We start from the raw sequence: 19,157 nt of genomic DNA on the forward strand, positions 1-19,157 counted from the left end.
TTTTTGATATTTTATTCACTTTGGCGGAACCTTAAACACAAGCATTCAAATGTGTCAACAATGAAGTTAGCTTTGTACGTCGTCAAAATTTATCTTAAAATAACATAAACTTATCACAAAATTTCTAACTCCAATATAAAATTAGTTGTGAAAACAACTGTTTGTATATTCTTTTTCTCATGATCATCTTTCAGTGCGTCACAGTTTTTCGATTTCTTTCTAACGCATTAAATTGTATGTGACAGAAAAAAAGGCACGTCGGTGATTACTTCTAGTTCTGTGATTATTCTAGTTGTCGATAGATGGCGCCATAATTAAAAAAAAATATTTTTTTTTAATTAGATAATAATATTACAAATATAATCTCTATAATTTATAAGACTATACAAATCAAAGAAAATACCATTTTATAAATGCAAGAAACACATTTGATTTGTTTTTATTCTAAATTGAAAATAAAATGTGACAACTGTCAGATTTAACTAAAATGTCATGTTAGAATAAATGTCATAAATGTGTATTATCACGGACTTACCCTTTTTCCTATCATTTGTGACGCACTGAAAAATGATCATGAAAAGGACAATACTATAAAAAACTTCAAAATGCAAAAACTCGACAGAATAACAGCAAAAAATTCAACAAACTGACAGCCACAAAAGTAAACAAACCAAAACGTCAGAAATTGTACTTAAAATATGTGAAGACATCCCCAATCGTCTTTATTTGTACCTATCTCTTTTCAATACACTGAGTCTTAATCGTTCATAAAAATAACATGTGTTTTTACTTAAATAACAGGCGGCAGCTGGTTTGTTATTAATTTCATGCGTGCAAGAGAATGATGCTAAATAAAAAGTATGTGTTTTATCTCACCAGGTATGTATTAATGACGCACGGGTAAAGACTCGCGGACCGACGTGATAAGAATAGGTGCATTGTAACAGAACAGCCTGCCCCTGTATCATTTTTTGGCGCAACTGTATATAGTACTATCAGTATCAGTTAGTGTTTGATAATATTAATGTGTTATGTTAATGGTTTTAGATAAATTAGGAGATTAGTTGAAGAAATTCAATTAGAAGGTACTTAAAAATTAATTTTCCTTTTTATATAAAAGTATTTCCACTACAAATTACCATTGTTGCTCGTGCTTTTGTCCACGCCTTCATAATGCTGAAATTTGTAAGTATTTTTTACATTATACATACCTACTATAATTGTATATTAGGATTTTTAGAATTTTTTTTTATTTAAACAAAAATAACTGCATCAACTCTGAAAGTTATTAGCGAATGGTACAACACAAATTAGAATATTTCATCAAATATTGATTGAGCTGGCAGCTTATTAGATCTTTCCTGTTGCTACATAGTCATTTAGTCATGTCGCTTTTTCTTATTTGGTTGATGTGAATCTTTTAAATTCTAAAATAAAATGTTTCAAAGTAATTTCGGTGGTGCAGTTATGGCAGACGGATAGGTTTTTATTTATTTATTTTTATTTAGGTATATATTAAGTGCGGAACCCATAGGTGGATATGAGTTTCGCAATCCTATTTTTGAGGAAAGGAGACGTTTTTTATCCTTTGAAGTGAGTTTTTGTATACACAGTATTCTTCTTTTTCATTCGATACCATATTAGCGAGATATTCAAGGTCTTCAGCTAATCGGAATTGTTATTCAGCACTGCATATTCCTGTCAAATGGCGAATATTCTTCTGTCATGACATGATTGCGATAAGCTGAACAATTCGGTACCGGTTTCCTCTAATATCATCTCCCAAATATTAAATTTTCTTACTTCAATAGTTTCGATTATCTCACGAAAGATATTTGCCCTATTTATTAAAGCATCGTTTGGTCTGCATCGCTGTCTAGGGTATTCGGAGCATTCTTTTATGCAACCACATCTTAAATGCCTCTAGACTCTAGGCGATTGATCGTATCAGACGTCAGAGTCCAGGTCTTGACGCTAGATAACAACACGGACCAAATTTAGCAGTTGATCATACTTTGACGTAATTTTAGGTTTAAGCTGTGGTCACAGAAGAATGATTTCATTTTTAGAAACTTCGTGCAAGCTGCCTCAATTTTGCTTTTGATCTTTTTACTGAGGTCTAGTTGGTCCGTAATGTAAATATTTGGATAAATTGATTAACTTTCTCAAGGCGACTATTAGGCCTGGATCTCGCTTACCAAAAAAAAGTTGATTAATAGCAAGATGAAAATTTGTAAATAGCTTAACGGTGTCTAGTCGGACCAACTTTGATATATGAGAACACTGGAACAGGCGAAGTTTTAATTGTGGAACGTGATTTTAATTGTGAAACGTGTCATCCTGACAAGTTTATGATTATGAAGACTAGCAGGTTGTTTTTAAGTTTATTTAATAGCAAACTTTATACAAAAAAATTTTTGTCCGACAAATATATTGGTGATAAATAACAGTATGATTTTTGCACGAGGGTTTAATGAAAGGGCAACAAATCGATTGGATGTTCTGTTCGACAAAATACATGGGACGTTTTCGTAGTCTGACGTTCGAAACCTGTAACCTGTTACACATTTAAAACTTCCCCCATTCCAGTGTTCCCCTTCATCAAAGTTTGTCCGACTAGACACCGTTAAGCTATTAACAAATTTTCAGCTTGCTATTAATCAACTTTTTTTTGGTACGCGGGATCCAGGTTTATATTGATCTCTCTGTAGGAAAAAGCATTGTCGTGGGGTTGTAACGGTTAAATATCTTAAATTTTGTCTTGAAACATTCATTTTTAGACCCATTTTTCCTCTTGTATTTACGCAATCCAACAACTCTTGAAGGCTGTGGAATCTGTCGCATACAATAACAGTGTCATCAACGTATCTATCATCGGTTCAATATTGATTTTTACTCCATAGACTTCATCTTGCAAAGCCTGTTTAAAAGTTATATCCGAGTAGATACTAAATAAAGGCAGAGATGAACTCCTTGTCTGACACATCTCTTAATGTTACATTCATCGGTTAATCTCCCATCGACTGCTTTCTGCTCGTACGGCTGCTTTCTGCTTCCAATACAAGTTTTATATTATACTTAGGTCTCTGCCATCAATACTTTTGGTTGTTAATACATTCAAAAGTTGTTGTACCCTATCAAAACAGTGGCGGATCCAGGGGGGCGATGGGGGCTATCGGACGGGGCCCCCTCTCAAACCAAATGAGGAGCTGAGATGAAAAACTCGCTCGTTACCAAAAATTAAAAATTTGAGATAGTTGTAGATTCTGACACGTTATACACCCCAAAGTGTAGCAAAACGTGCTCGTTTCTCTTGATTTTGACTATATAAATTAAGTAGCTAAGAGTTGGTATCAAAACTAGTTCGTTCTATGGATAAGTTAGTTGCAAAACTAGCTCATTGCTTACTCTGCTGCAAAACTCGCCCATATAAAATCACTACAGTTGACTAAAAACAGCACCAGACACTATATGCCAAGTGATTGCTTCTTCTTCTTCTTATATTAGGCCTCTTGGCCTGTTTTTAACCGATTTTGAGCTTGTATTCGTAGCTGTGATGTTGACTGCCAGCTATCTCGCCACCTTTTAAAGAGACTTTCTATTGGTCTCTTGCCTGTTGGCTTCGAATCCCTGGCTACACGGGCTATTCTCTTGCTGTCCATTCTCGTCACATGCTGATTCCACTCTCGTCGTCTCTGTCTTCCCCACCGTAATATATATTGTATGTTACAGATAGGATCTCTTATTCTATCGTTCGGTATTATGTCTCTCAGTGTTTTCCCAGTTATTGACCTCAACGTTCTCATTTTTGATGTTCTCAATATACTCTTAGTCTCTGCTGTGTCACATCTTGTTTCTATCGCGTACGTCATGATCGGTCTTACACATGATTTGTATATGCGTACTTTCCCTTCCAACCTAATATCTTTGTTTCTCCAGATGACATCCCTCAGACATCCTGACATGGCTTTATTTGCTTGCTTTCGGACGCTCTCTTTAACATCTACATAACTACATATTTCGACTCCCAGATATTAGAATCTCGAGACTTGTTCAATTAGTTCGTTGTTAATTACTAATTTGCATCTTATGGGTTCCCTTGACACTACCAGGGATTTTGTCTTAGCTGTTGATATTTTCATGTTGTAGTTCTTCGCCACTGTATTGAAAGTTTGTGCCATTCGCTGTAGGTTATCCTGGTCATCGAATATTAAGATTGCGTCGTAATCATAACAGAGTATTTTTATTTGTTTTTCTGCCATCTTATATCCTTTTCCAGTACCTTTAATGTTTTCTATGATTTTGTCCATTACTAAATTAAAAAGCAATGGGCTCAAGCTATCCCCTTGTCTGATTCCCGAGTTGATTTCTACTTCCGATGTTAGTTCATTCTCGACTTTTATTCTGGTTTTGTTCTTCGTATTAATGTCTTTAATTATCCTCATCATCTTGGTGGGCTGATTTTTTTCCTTTAGCAATCTTAGCACATCTTCCAATCTTACACAATCGAAGGCCTTAGTCAGATCCATAAAGCACATAAATGCAGGTTTATTATTGTGTTTTTTTCCGAAAACCTTGTTGTTCCTCACTAATTGTGTATTCTTCATTTATTTTTTATGATGCACAGCAAAAACCTCTGGAAACAGTACAACCAATCAGTGATTGACGATCTGCAGGTGAACTATTCTTGTTTCCTGTTTATTTTCAACTAATATTTTAATATTAGTTTCAAAACTCCAGCAACAGATGCTTGTTTGCAATGCATGAGTCTGAAATACCAAATAAAAACGATTCCTACAGGGGCCAGGAAGGTTGAAGTTATGGCTGAACATGCGGTTCATAAAATAAAGGCAAAGGCTTCTATTCTATGCTGAAAAAAGACGACGGCCGGGCCTTCTGTACTTAAACTTTCTTTTGTTTGTCAAAAAAAAACCTTGTGTTGCCGCGTGTTCCAGACCAAGCTGCCTATTATAGCAGGCAACTGTACCTCTACAAGTTTACCATCGGTGAGGAAAATTCTACTAGTGCTCAAAATCCTGGATCGGTGTATGTTTATACATAATATGAACACCAAAGATATAAAGGGTCTAATGAAATCGCTTCGATCTTATACTACCATCTTATTAATAAGGACCTTTCAGAAATAAAGGAAATAATGCTTTTCTGTGATGGCTGCCCCGGCCAAAATAAACACATTGCTGTGATTGGAATGTTGTGCAAAAAAATTAGTGTTACTTACACCGTGGTTCGACATTCCTTTATTCCTCCAGATAGAGTATTCGGGAGAATTGAATAAAAAATTTGAAAAAAGGACACAATAATAAAACCTGGTTGTTCACCAACATGGGATTTGTTTTCCCAATTTAGCATAATTAGAAAAGTTGGGACCCAGGTAGCCATTCAAGACTGGAGGTCAGTTGCTACAGTTGTAAAACCTCAAGGCCAACTCCACTTCAAATTTGCAGCTTCCAAAAGAACAATCATAGAAAAAACTAATCAATAGAATGTGACTGTGCAGGGTGAAATTAATTACAAGTGCAATCTAGGCGTCCAGAAACCAATCTTAAAAAAGGGGAAAAAATTAATATTATTCCAGCTGTACTTCCAAACAACGTCATGGTTGCAAAAGAAAAAATTTAAGATGTAGAAAAACTCCTTAACACTCATTTTGTGAGAACTGGAGGACCTGCGACAATTTGCAGTTCTTTGTCTCCATTGTGAATAATAATGTTGAAGAAGGCGTAGAAGAAAACAATAAAAAATATCACATTGATATAATAGAGGAAGCTACTGGGCTCTCTATTTAACATTTTTTTGACATTAATAATAATTAGCATTAGGTTTTTTTTAAATAATATAATTATATTATTATTATATTTAAAAAATTTTCAAAAACCATCTACTATTTTTTCTGTTTGGTTGGATTACAACTATTAACGTTGCATAACTTGTTTGTTCCTAGTAACTATTTTAATGCAAAGATTCATTGCAAAATTCGTTCGTTCTAACTTAATCTATTATTTTTCTATTAAAATATTCCTTCTGATTTTTTAATTGTTAATCTTAGTTTCTGTATCGCGACCAGCACTTAAAATATATAATATTTTACAAGCACAATAATTCATTTTAAGTACCTAAGTTAATTAGTCAACACAATAAGTTTTTTACATTTCCTGAAAAACTCGTTTAAGAGTAACGAGTGAGTTTTGCATCTCAGCTACTCAAGCGATTTAATTTTTTTTTAATTATATAGGGTTTTCCAAAAGTAGCGGAACGGTCGAATATTTCGCAAAATGAACATCGAATCGAAAAACTGAAAAATACGTGTCTAATAATTTTCAAAAACCTATCGAATGACACCAAACATGACCCCCCTCCAACGTTATAATCTTAAATAGAATAGAATCCCCCAGTTTTTATTGTAGATTTGGATTCATTACGTAAAAGTAAGTAACTTTTATTCGAAATATTTTTTCGAATCGAGAAATAATCGAGTCTAATATCTCGAGAAATACAATTCCAAATGAAAAACCAAAAAACAGGTACAGTAAAACCTCGATATAACGGACCTCGATTTAATGGACTTCGGATATAGCGGACAAAAAATCCGGCCAAATATGAAAAAAACATCCCTGTATTTTCCAAAACGTCCCCAAAGAATTTCAATAAAATTTTTATTGTAGCATAATCCGGACACATTTCTAATCATAAAACACAGCAAACTTCCAAAGTGCGTACAAAACTTAAAAAAAACGTTTTTTTATTTATTTTAAACCTATTTTTATACAACGGACTTTCGGCTATAACGGTCACCCCTTTCCCCAATTAGTCCGTTATATCGAGGTTTTACTGTATTTAATATTTTTTAAAAACCTATCCAATGTCACCAAACACGGACCCCCACTTCCCACACTCTGAAATCTTATAGGAACCCCGGTTTTTTTATTGCCGTTTTGAATTCCTCATGAAAGAATAAGTAACATTTATTCGAAACACTTTTTAGAATTGTTGATAGATAATAAATCGTATTTTTCTGATTATAGCCCCATTTATCAACAATTCTAGAAGTGTTTCAAATAAATGTTACTTATTCTTTCATGAGGAATCCAAATCTGCGATAAAAATGGGGGTTCCTATTTAAAATTTTAAAGTTACCCCCACCCCACCACCGGTGATGGGAATGGGGGTCCTTATTTGGTGTCATTGGATAGGTTTTTGAAAAATATTAAATACGTGTTTTTTGGTTTTTCATTTGAAAGTGTATTTCTCGAGATATTAGACCATTTCTATAATTTACCTATGGTATCCCGATAAATGGTTTATTCTGATTATAGCGCCATCTATCCATAATTCCAAAAAACTTCTTGAATAAAAGTTAAAAATACTTTTACATAAGGAATCCAAATCTATAACAAAAACTGGGGGTTTCCATTTAAGATTTTAAAGTTACCCCCACCCCACCTCAACAATGTGGAGTGAGGGGGTCGTGTTTGATGTTATTCGATAGATTTTTGAAAATTATTGAACACATATTTTTTAGTTTTTCGATCCGATGTTCATTTCGCGAAATATTCGACCGTTCCGCTACTTTTGGGACACCCTGTATATAAAGTTTATAAAAACATTCATTATTGTTATATAGAAATTTAGCTAATCGGCCCCCCTCTTAACGATGCTGGATCCGCCGCTGTACCTTAGTAGGAAAGTTGGTAATAACTGAAATTCAGGGTGTCAAAGTTAAAGTTTTTTTTTTATTTATTCTTGAATATTTCCTGGCAGGCATGGGACAACAACATGTTCTGCATGGTCTAAAATCTAAAATACAACCATCTTATGTCAAATTTTATCAATTTTATACGAGGTATGTCAAAAAATATGAATTTCGCTCAAGAGCAAAATACGTTTATTTTTCACAATATCTAAAATTGTTATTATGAAAAGTTATTTAGAATTAAAAACTATGTTTCAGTATGTAATTACATCCTTCTAATTGAAATATTCTGAACTATAAAGATACTTTACTTTTTCAATTAGAAGGATGTAATTGCATATTAGAATATAGTTTTTAACTCCAAACAACTTTTCCTAATAGCAATTTACAATATTACGAAAAATAAAGCTACTTTACTCTTGAGTGAAATTCAAACTTTTTGACATACCTCGTATAATATTCAAAAAATTTGATATTTGATGGTTAAATCTTAGGTTTTGGACCATGCAAAGCTTTTTATGAAAAATAACTTTTTTTCGTAAAATTAATAATAAAAAAGTTTTCCATATGGATACAACTTACAGGGACATACTGTATAATATTACTATATAGTTGCTTTTCTCTTGATGAATAACCAATCGCGCCTAAAGAAGTATAATTTAAATAAAAATTAATATTAATTTTTTAATTTCGCGTTATTATGTATTAAACACTTTCTTGTGTTGAATTATTTTAAATATATATATATATATATATATATATATATATATATATATATATATATATATATATATGAATTAAAACACCATAATACATGGCATTGGAGCACAAATTCGTCAAAACCTCCGTGATTTAACTGGTACCAATAGACTGATATATCGATATTTCAAGGTCTCCCTCTCATCAGTCAGTCGAGCTGGTACTACAAATTAAATCACGGAAGTTTCTCTGAACGTCTCCAAAAATTTCGCCACTCTAGTGGCAGCTTACAGAGGCGCCATCTCTTTTGATGGCAGGGAACGAAGACGATTTAATAATACCGTCTCCTATCCTCTGAGCTATCGGAATGTGCAAAAAGAATAAAGCTTCTAGCAAAGCTTGCTATTGCTTTTATGAATTAAAACACCATAATACATGGCATTGGAGCACAAATTCGTCAAAACCTCCGTGATTTAACTGGTACCAATAGACTGATATATCGATATTTCAAGGTCTCCCTCTCATCAGTCAGTCGAGCTGGTACTACAAATTAAATCACGGAAGTTTCTCTGAACGTCTCCAAAAATTTCGCCACTCTAGTGGCAGCTTACAGAGGCGCCATCTCTTTTGATGGTAGGGAACGAAGACGATTTAATAATACCGTCTCCTATCCTCTGAGCTATCTCAAAAGAGATGGCGCCTCTGTAAGCTGCCACTAGAGTGGCGAAATTTTTGGAGACGTTCAGAGAAACTTCCGTGATTTAATTTGTAGTACCAGCTCGACTGACTGATGAGAGGGAGACCTTGAAATATCGATATATCAGTCTATTGGTACCAGTTAAATCACGGAGGTTTTGACGAATTTGTGCTCCAATGCCATGTATTATGGTGTTTTAATTCATAAAAGCAATAGCAAGCTTTGCTAGAAGCTTTATTCTTTTTGCACATTCCGATAGCTCAGAGGATAGGAGACGGTATTATTAAATCGTCTTCGTTCCCTGCCATCAAAAGAGATGGCGCCTCTGTAAGCTGCCACTAGAGTGGCGAAATTTTTGGAGACGTTCAGAGAAACTTCCGTGATTTAATTTGTAGTACCAGCTCGACTGACTGATGAGAGGGAGACCTTGAAATATCGATATATCAGTCTATTGGTACCAGTTAAATCACGGAGGTTTTGACGAATTTGTGCTCCAATGCCATGTATTATGGTGTTTTAATTCATAAAAGCAATAGCAAGCTTTGCTAGAAGCTTTATTCTTTTTGCACATTCCGATAGCTCAGAGGATAGGAGACGGTATTATTAAATCGTCTTCGTTCCCTGCCATCAAAAGAGATGGCGCCTCTGTAAGCTGCCACTAGAGTGGCGAAATTTTTGGAGACGTTCAGAGAAACTTCCGTGATTTAATTTGTAGTACCAGCTCGACTGACTGATGAGAGGGAGACCTTGAAATATCGATATATCAGTCTATTGGTACCAGTTAAATCACGGAGGTTTTGACGAATTTGTGCTCCAATGCCATGTATTATGGTGTTTTAATTCATAAAAGCAATAGCAAGCTTTGCTAGAAGCTTTATTCTTTTTGCACATTCCGATAGCTCAGAGGATAGGAGACGGTATTATTAAATCGTCTTCGTTCCCTGCCATCAAAAGAGATGGCGCCTCTGTAAGCTGCCACTAGAGTGGCGAAATTTTTGGAGACGTTCAGAGAAACTTCCGTGATTTAATTTGTAGTACCAGCTCGACTGACTGATGAGAGGGAGACCTTGAAATATCGATATATCAGTCTATTGGTACCAGTTAAATCACGGAGGTTTTGACGAATTTGTGCTCCAATGCCATGCATTATGGTGTTTTAATTCATAAAAGCAATAGCAAGCTTTGCTAGAAGCTTTATTCTTTTTGCATATATATATATATATATATATATATATATATATATATATATATACAGGGTGGTTCATCTTATTCGCCTCGGTCTCTGTACGGAAAACCACTTGATATTTTAAAAAAATTTCTTCACAGAAATATACAGAGCCTTTAATACTACAACCTAAAAATAATGTGAATTATACAGGGTGTTCCAAAAAAGAGTGGTATATCAAAGTTATATTTTTTCTTATGGAATGCCCTATATCTGATGACATTATTGAATTGATCTTAAAAAATAAGCTATACTTTCATAAGGGTTCCCTATACCTAAATACAGGGTGTTTTGATTTATTTCGATTTTTATAAAAATGTAAGGTTTTAGAAAAAAATAAATATCTACGAATCTAAGAAGCAGTAACAAATTCTTTCTTGGATCTGAATAATAGACTATTTAGCATACTTAAACAGATGCTTATTGCAACAAAATTTCTTACAGGGTGGTCAAAATATTAGATTGTTCTATTAACAAATTCAAGCTGTAATAACTTACTTATTTTAAATGGAACACCCTGTAGCTTACTAGTCTATCGAGTAGAAAGTTTACTTAGCTTTCAATTCTTATTAGGGTTTCCTATACCTATTGTTTAGGCAATACGTAAAGTATCCTTAACAATAGTAACCTATACTTATTGTACGGTTATAGAGTATATTCCCATAGGTAAGCTGGTTAAGAGTAGATAACGATTTTTCATATGTAATTTAAAGTATTATCTGCATAAATGGCACAAAGAATATTTGCTACGAGAGGTATATGGTTCAAAATGCATACAGTATCACGACTAATAAGTTATGTTCACATACATGTAGAGTACTTACAGTTTTATTCCTTGATGACGTGTCACATCAGAGCTCTGATTGAATTCCATAATCCATTTGGTTCATTTGTAAGGCACTCACTAATACGCTAAATAAATCATCGTCGATAATACTGAGCAGATTGAATTATCTGAGCGGTATAAAACGATAGCAAAAAAAGCCGGTAAAATGCGGCCTTTTTACGAATAGCGGGAGCGTCGATAGATTAGAGATGATTCTCGTTAGGAAGCTTTTGACGATCTGCCCCGGCGAGGGGTTCAAATGCGAGTCTCAACAATAACCTGGAGTTTCCAGAAAGGTTACATAAATACTACTTGAATTTTAAGTAATCAGTAGTACAGGGGCGTAACTAATTATTTTAGTGAGCCGTGTATAATATATTTATTGTACATATTGCCGGGGGCGACAGGCGAGAGAGATGGCCTATATCACCTCGAAGAGAGGGGATTGGCAAAGATGTGCACAACGATAAGAAATGTTTGAAGAAATTAGAGTTTATATACACAAGGGGTAACAACGATAAAATGGAGGAAACGATAAGTTTTCCCCCTAGGGATAGATTTTAATCTTCCAGGGGAATCACAGCGATTTTCGTAATACCACGAAGAAAATCACCGTGAGTAGTGTGAATCTTGACAGTACGAACTAGACCATCCTTACCAGGCAATACATCTATTACCCTGGCAGTTGGCCATAAGAGTGGAGGAGTACCATCCTCCTTCAACAGAACCAAATCCCCGATCTTGACAGGGTCAGTAGGGTCGGTCCATTTATTTCTTTGCTGCAGGAGGCAAAGATAGTCTTTTTTCCACAATTTCCAAAATTGCTGTTGAATTTTACTAATACGCTGAAAAAGATTCAACCTATTTTCAGGTATCTCTGAAACACTTGGTTCAGGGGGCGCGGTTAAACTTCTTTGAACTAAGAAGTGAGCTGGAGATAGGAAAGCGAAGTCATTGGCGTCAGACGACATCCTAGTGATGGGTCTCGAATTTAGAATAGCCTCGATTTGGCATAATACTGTGTTAAACACTTCAAAGGTGAAGTGGGAATTTCCTATAATTCGATAGAGGTGATACTTCACACTCTTTATTCCTACCTCATGGAGGCCGAATTGATGGGGGTTGCGGGGAACACCCATCTTGAAAGTTATGGAGTTTTGAGTACAGAATTCCTTAATCTGTTCCGAATTATTTTGATTTAAGAAAAAATCATAGAATTCGCGCATTTCATTTTTTGCCCCATGGAAATTTGTGGCATTGTCGCTCCAAATAATACTGGGCGTGGATCTTCTGGCAATAAACCTTTTCAGAGTAAGAATATAGGCTTCTGCGCTTAATCCTGTGACGAGTTCGATATGAACACATTTAGTGCTCATGCAAATGAAATAGGCTACGTATGCTTTGTAAAGCGGTGCCTTCCTCAAATGTGAGGACTTAATTAAGAAGAACCCCCCATAGTCCACTGAGACGACTTGGAAGGGTCTAGTGGGGAGTACACGATCGGGATGCATATCTGCCATCTGTTGAACAGAATTGGGTGTCATGAATCGGAAACAGTTTACACACTTACGAATTAAGCGTTTAATCTGTCTTAATCCGTCAATTGGCCAGTACTTCATTTTGACATACGAAAGTACTGTTTGCGCGCCTGAATGTAATAACTTATGATGAGCTTGAGTCAAGATTAGTTCTACAACTCGACATTTAGAAGGAAGTAGAATGGGGTGTTTTTGATTATACGATATGGGGGCGTGTCGGAGACGTCCTCCCACACGAATCAGCCCATCATTATGTTGTAGGAAGGGGTTGAGTTTACGAATGGCTTTATTGGTCACGAGTTTAGCATTTTTCAATTCAAGAATCTCTTTTTTAAAGTAGATACTTTGGATATACCTGATGATCGCGTGATCAGCGATCTCCATTTCGGGTGGCGTCAATATATCCGTATCTCGTGGAGAGTTATTTATTTTCTTTTTAATATTACTGATGAATCTAAAAAGATAAGCGACAATTCTTTGAATTTTACGAAAAGAAGAAGATTTAGCGAATAGATTTTCAAAGGTGTCGTTGAGTTCGTGATTTGTTGCTATGTTTGAGACAACTAACTTCCTTAATTCAGGAAGATCATCCTGAAAATGAGGAATTTGATGAAGAGAAAAATCGATGGGATTGTCTCTAATAAAGCTAGGTCCGCATAACCAGTCTTCGGTGGTCTGGGGATTATCAAAGACATTTATCCCTCTGGAAGCGGGGTCAGCGATGTTTTCGTGACTTCTGACGAAATGGAAATCACAAGGAAAAGTTTCCAACAAGGAATTGACCTTTTGAATTCTGTTTTGTACAAAAATGTTCCAAATGTGTTTTTTAGAAAGTATCCAAGACAAGGCAATTGTAGAGTCAGCAAAGAGATGAGATGAAGATATACTCAAATTTTTCTTGAAGATGTGAAAAAGTCTATGAGCCAGAGTGACTCCCAACACTATTCCACAAAGTTCCAATTTGGGGATGGTGAGTTTATTTTTTAGCGGAGAAATTTTGTTTTTAGAAGCGATAAGCCGCGACGATACAGAAAAGTCTGAGTATGTCGCTTTGAGATACACACAAGTGCTGTATATTTTTTCCGATGCGTCGGTGAAAATAATTAATTGAACATCAACAACTTTCTTTTGTAAAAGTAAGCATCGAGGTACCTTGACCTCTTCTATAGTTTTGAATGTCGATAAGAGGTTTTGCCAATTTTTCATAATGATGGGTGAGTCAATGGGTTGATCCCAGTCCAGTTTCTGGGACCATATTTCCTGTATCAAGAGCTTAGCGTTCACAAGGACAGGGGATAACCATCCTAGCGGGTCATACAAAGTAGCAATGTAGGAGAGAATAGTACGTTTAGTAACAACATTAGCCAATTTGAAGATAGGAGTTTTAAACGAAAAGTGGTCGCGTTCTGAATCCCAGAATATGCCTAAGACTTTATCAGATCCCGTGAAGTTAAGACTGACTTCAGAGACGGGATTTAAATTGTGTTGAGACAGAAATTCTGAAGAACTGCAGTTCCACTTGTGGAGGAGGAAACCATGGGTTTCTAGCAAAGAAGTTAATTGTTCGAAAAGACAACATAATTCATGAAGACTGTCAGCACCGCTGATCAGGTCATCCATATAGATAGATTCTTGCAGAACACTAGTAGCAAGTTCGTGGGTATGTTTGTTGTTGTCAGCGATGTGCTTGATAACTCTTTGAGCGATAAATGGGCTACTTGGGAGCCCGAAGGGTAATCTTTGAAATTGATAGCACCGTAAAGGCTGCTGAATATTGTCCCTAAAGAGAAAATTTAACAGAAATGTTTCAGTGGGACAAATGGCGATTTGTAGGAACATAGCCTTGATGTCGCCTACTAGTGCGAATTTAAACTGACGAAACTTAGCGAGAATGTCAAAAAGTTCATGTTGGACGACATAACCTTTGTCTATGACGTCACTGAGGGAGATTCCCGTAGACGATTTATTGTTTGGATCGAAAACTATACGAGTGGAAGTAGTAGAGTTGGATTTGAAAACGGGAAAGTGAGGGAGAAAGTAATTAGGTTTACCTGAGTCATTTAGCATTTTTAACGGCACTTGAATTATTTGTCCGTTATTGAGATATTCCGATATAATGTCCTGATATTTTTCCAATAAATCAGGGTTGAGTTGAAAACGTTTCTCGAGACTGAGAAAACGTCTTTTTGCCGAGAGAAACGAATTTCCCATGTCTATATCTTCGATAGGGAGTTTGAGATTGAGTGTGGACTCATATCGTCCATTGGGGAGAACATTAACATGTTTTACAAAATTAATTTCAGCGGGGTGATCATTAATGAGATCGGTGTTCTGAGGAGCGGCTTCTTCCAGCTCCCAGAATTTTTGTAAATGATCGGATAGTTCCTCGTTGGACACTACCGGCTCATTTACGGCGGAAGGAGTGTTATGAGAACAACAAGTAACGAGAGAGTTTGAATAAAATTCCAAAGCCTTTTTAGTATTTTTCGACTTAAGAGCAAAGTCTGGAACTGACCCTGATATCGTGTACCCGAGTAGAGTGCGTTGAAGAACGGGAAGACCTTTTCCCAAACGAATTATTTCAGGTTGAATGATATCGTTATACAGGTCTGCACCGAGCAGGATACCAATTGGGGATGTTACATGGAACATCGGATCACCTAATGGTATCTCTGAGGGTATGTTTAGTTTGCTCGCCGAAATAGAAATTTGAGGAAGCGGATTTGTTATCTTTGGGAGTACAGAGCACGAGATGTCAAAAGGAACGTCGTTAGCGACAGCGAAAATTGTTGTATCTACAATAGATTGAGACGAGGATGAGGTGGAGTTAATTCCATTGATCCGTAATTTTCCATCTCTAGTGGTGAGTGACAGTTCCTTTACGAGGTCAGCACTAATAAATGAAACCTGTGAGGCCGAGTCTAAAAGTGCCTTTGCGAAGACCCTCTTGCCGCTAGGAGCGACAAGATAGACCTGGAGTGTGCTTAATAACACCAAATGATTATCAAGCGAGGCTGCAGATAGAGCCATTGAATGTGGAGTCGAATTTTGAAGATTAACTTCCGTTTCAGGAGCTCTAACATGTGAGGGCCCCTGTTGTGAATTACCCTGTGTATGGGAGTTATTTGAGATAGCGGTTTTATTATGATTATTTGAGTTGTGTTGGCCAACAGCCGCGGAAGGGTTACTATGACCCGTTTTGTCGAAATGGAGCAACGTGTGATGACGAGATTTACAAACTATGCAAGAGAATTTGGATTTACACTGATCGAGCATGTGAGACCCAAGACAATTAATACAAAATTTATTTTGTTTGACAAAACTAAAACGTTCTTTAGAATTCAACTGCTTGAACTGAGGACAAGAGTAGATCGAGTGAGAGTCGTTGCAATAGGAACATTTCTTAGGACCTAAGCGAGGCGAAAGGTTACTGGTAGAAGTGTCTGAGGCTAGGTGTAAAGAGTGTCTGGAAGTAGTAGTCGATTTTGGTTTTGATTGAGATTGAATATTCTCAAGATGAACAACGCGTGTCTCGATTTCCCCTAGAAAATGGACAAAATCAGGGGTAGCTTGGCTACCACCGGATTGGAACTCAAGAGCCCTAATGGTAGGTGCGTCGAGTTTCTGAGTAGCGATATGTATGAGAAGTAAATGCAAGAGATCTGAAGGGGGCCTATTCAAGTTCAATAGGGCCTTGAAATTATTTGACATGACCGTATGAAAATTTCTTAATTGTGAGTGATTTGCGTTTCCAGAAATAGGAGGCGCATCAAGAATTTGAGAGATGAGAGTTTTGATAAGCGATTTAGAGTTGGCGTACCTTTGTGTCAGGTTATCCCGGGCTATTTTGTAATTGTCACCTGTGAGTGGGATATGCTCGAGAAGCGTCAAAGGCTCGGAAGTTAGAAAACTTTTGAGGTAAATGAGTTTTTCCAGATCACTTAATGTAGTATCAGATCCTATTATTGTATCAAAGGTCTCAATGAATGAATTGTATTCAGTAACTAAGCCACTAAATGGTTTTAACTGAATACGAGGGAGGTTTACTGTTCGTTGCCTAGCCATAGACTGTGAGGTTAGAGAAGAATTAGGGTCAAATTGGAGGGAGGGGGTAGCAGTCACATTAGAACTTTCAATGACCTCTAACCTTTCTTCCAATAGAGAAATTGTATCCAAATATTTATCAAAAACCACAGAGGAATCAGTAGAGGGGGTAGGTTCCTCGGGGATCGTCTCCAGCACATTTTGAGCATCGCGGAAAAGTCCGTAAGAATGTTTGAGTTGTGAAATTATTTCACGAATTTTATATTTGTTTAGAGAATTAAGAGTTGTGGGAACCGAATCAGCCAACTTGGTTATATCAAGTTTTGCGGTGAGCCTCTGTCGGTTATATTTTGATCGGTCAGCCATGTTGCGAGAATGTGAGATTAGATAGATTATTTGCAAATGTCTAAACCTATAAATCGATGCGAAAATGAGAGAATATGTACAACATATTATATATTACACGTTTAATAGTGTGAGATTGGCTTAATAGTATCACCCTGTATGAGCGCAGATTAGTATATGAAATGCAAAACTATAAAATTTCAAAATATATGCAATTTTCCAAAATGGGTATTTTTCAGCAAGTGTGAGACACCCTTAACAAGTATTTAAATTAATTAAATTGAAGGAAAAAACAATTATTTATTTTCTATAGTTTTCTAGAAGTGTAAAATGAGCTTAAGCGAAGCTAAATGTAGCAAAAACTTACAATTTATGCAAGAAAACAAAATTATTTTTAATAATTTTTGTAACCTGTGAACCAGGCTTAATCGGATTCAAAATTATAAATTTAATTTAAATCAAAAGGTTGAACAAACAATGTTAAAATTATAACACCCGTACTATCAGCCAAGAAATGAGTACACTTTTTGTATACTATAAACAGAAAAATATATTTACGAAAATAAAATAATGTAATATATGCAAATATTTTTTCATACAAACAAAACGACTCCTTTATTTGAACAAAGCAAGTAGTTTCTGAAATTGCACGTGTAGACCGGGCTTAACAACCTACCAGCTATTGTAGAGACGTGCTGGGTTAAATACTGAGAATTTGAGTGCAGAAAGAGAGGAATATTTTATTTTTGTGCCGGGGCGGCGTGGCTTGGAAATTTCCAAATGCAACAGAAAGACACTATAAATGAAAAACCGTTATTCTCAGAATAGAGATTATCAAAATATGCAAATACGAAGGACCTTGAGGATTTAATTAATAAATAATTAATATGATCCGGCTCGAAGGACCAGAAATGTTTAGGCAATACGTAAAGTATCCTTAACAATAGTAACCTATACTTATTGTACGGTTATAGAGTATATTCCCATAGGTAAGCTGGTTAAGAGTAGATAACGATTTTTCATATGTAATTTAAAGTATTATCTGCATAAATGGCACAAAGAATATTTGCTACGAGAGGTATATGGTTCAAAATGCATACAGTATCACGACTAATAAGTTATGTTCACATACATGTAGAGTACTTACAGTTTTATTCCTTGATGACGTGTCACATCAGAGCTCTGATTGAATTCCATAATCCATTTGGTTCATTTGTAAGGCACTCACTAATACGCTAAATAAATCATCGTCGATAATACTGAGCAGATTGAATTATCTGAGCGGTATAAAACGATAGCAAAAAAAGCCGGTAAAATGCGGCCTTTTTACGAATAGCGGGAGCGTCGATAGATTAGAGATGATTCTCGTTAGGAAGCTTTTGACGATCTGCCCCGGCGAGGGGTTCAAATGCGAGTCTCAACAATAACCTGGAGTTTCCAGAAAGGTTACATAAATACTACTTGAATTTTAAGTAATCAGTAGTACAGGGGCGTAACTAATTATTTTAGTGAGCCGTGTATAATATATTTATTGTACACCTATCTTCCTTCATTTTTTAAATATTTAAAGATTTCCTAATTAGTAAGCTTTAAAAATTAGAATTACATAAGTACCTATGTCGTGTTTATTTTATGTACAACACATCACCAACACCGGCAATATACTTAGACAAGATACTGTCATTAATAATAAAATTTTCATTGTTATCATGTAATCACACAGAGTGTTGTATTATTTTAGTTGATTTTGGCCTACATGTGAAATTGAATAATATGTTTATTTTAAACTGCATACCCTATATTAGATGCCGTATTCTGGAAGATATTTAAATTATATTTCATTCCGTATAAGTATTTTCCCTATCTTAACCCAACGGTTATTAAGTAAATTTAAGAACGCCACTTTTTGTTTGAATCTTTAAATCGCAATTACAAACAATTAAATGCAATGGCTACTTTGACGAAAACGTGCCTATTGTACAAAAATATGTAAAAATGGGTATTTACAGAATAACATGGGAATTTATAGTTACAGAATAACATGTGTATTGAGAATATTAACACGGAACTGA

The 19,157-nt window shown here is 35.6% G+C and overlaps 1 protein-coding gene across 1 annotated transcript in view; it reads left to right on the top strand.

Moving 5' to 3' along the window:
• The first annotated feature begins 952 nt into the window (after positions 1–952).
• LOC126882341 (zinc finger protein 728-like) overlaps positions 953–19,157 on the top strand; it is a 41,476-nt gene continuing 23,271 nt past the window's right edge. Inside the window, exon 1 of the mRNA XM_050647238.1 lies at positions 953–1,185. The gene's annotated coding sequence lies outside the window, so the exon portion shown is untranslated. The remainder of the gene's footprint in view (positions 1,186–19,157) is intronic.

The sequence above is a fragment of the Diabrotica virgifera genome, chromosome 3 (assembly GCF_917563875.1).
Source record: "Diabrotica virgifera virgifera chromosome 3, PGI_DIABVI_V3a".
Classification (NCBI taxonomy): domain Eukaryota; kingdom Metazoa; phylum Arthropoda; class Insecta; order Coleoptera; family Chrysomelidae; genus Diabrotica; species Diabrotica virgifera.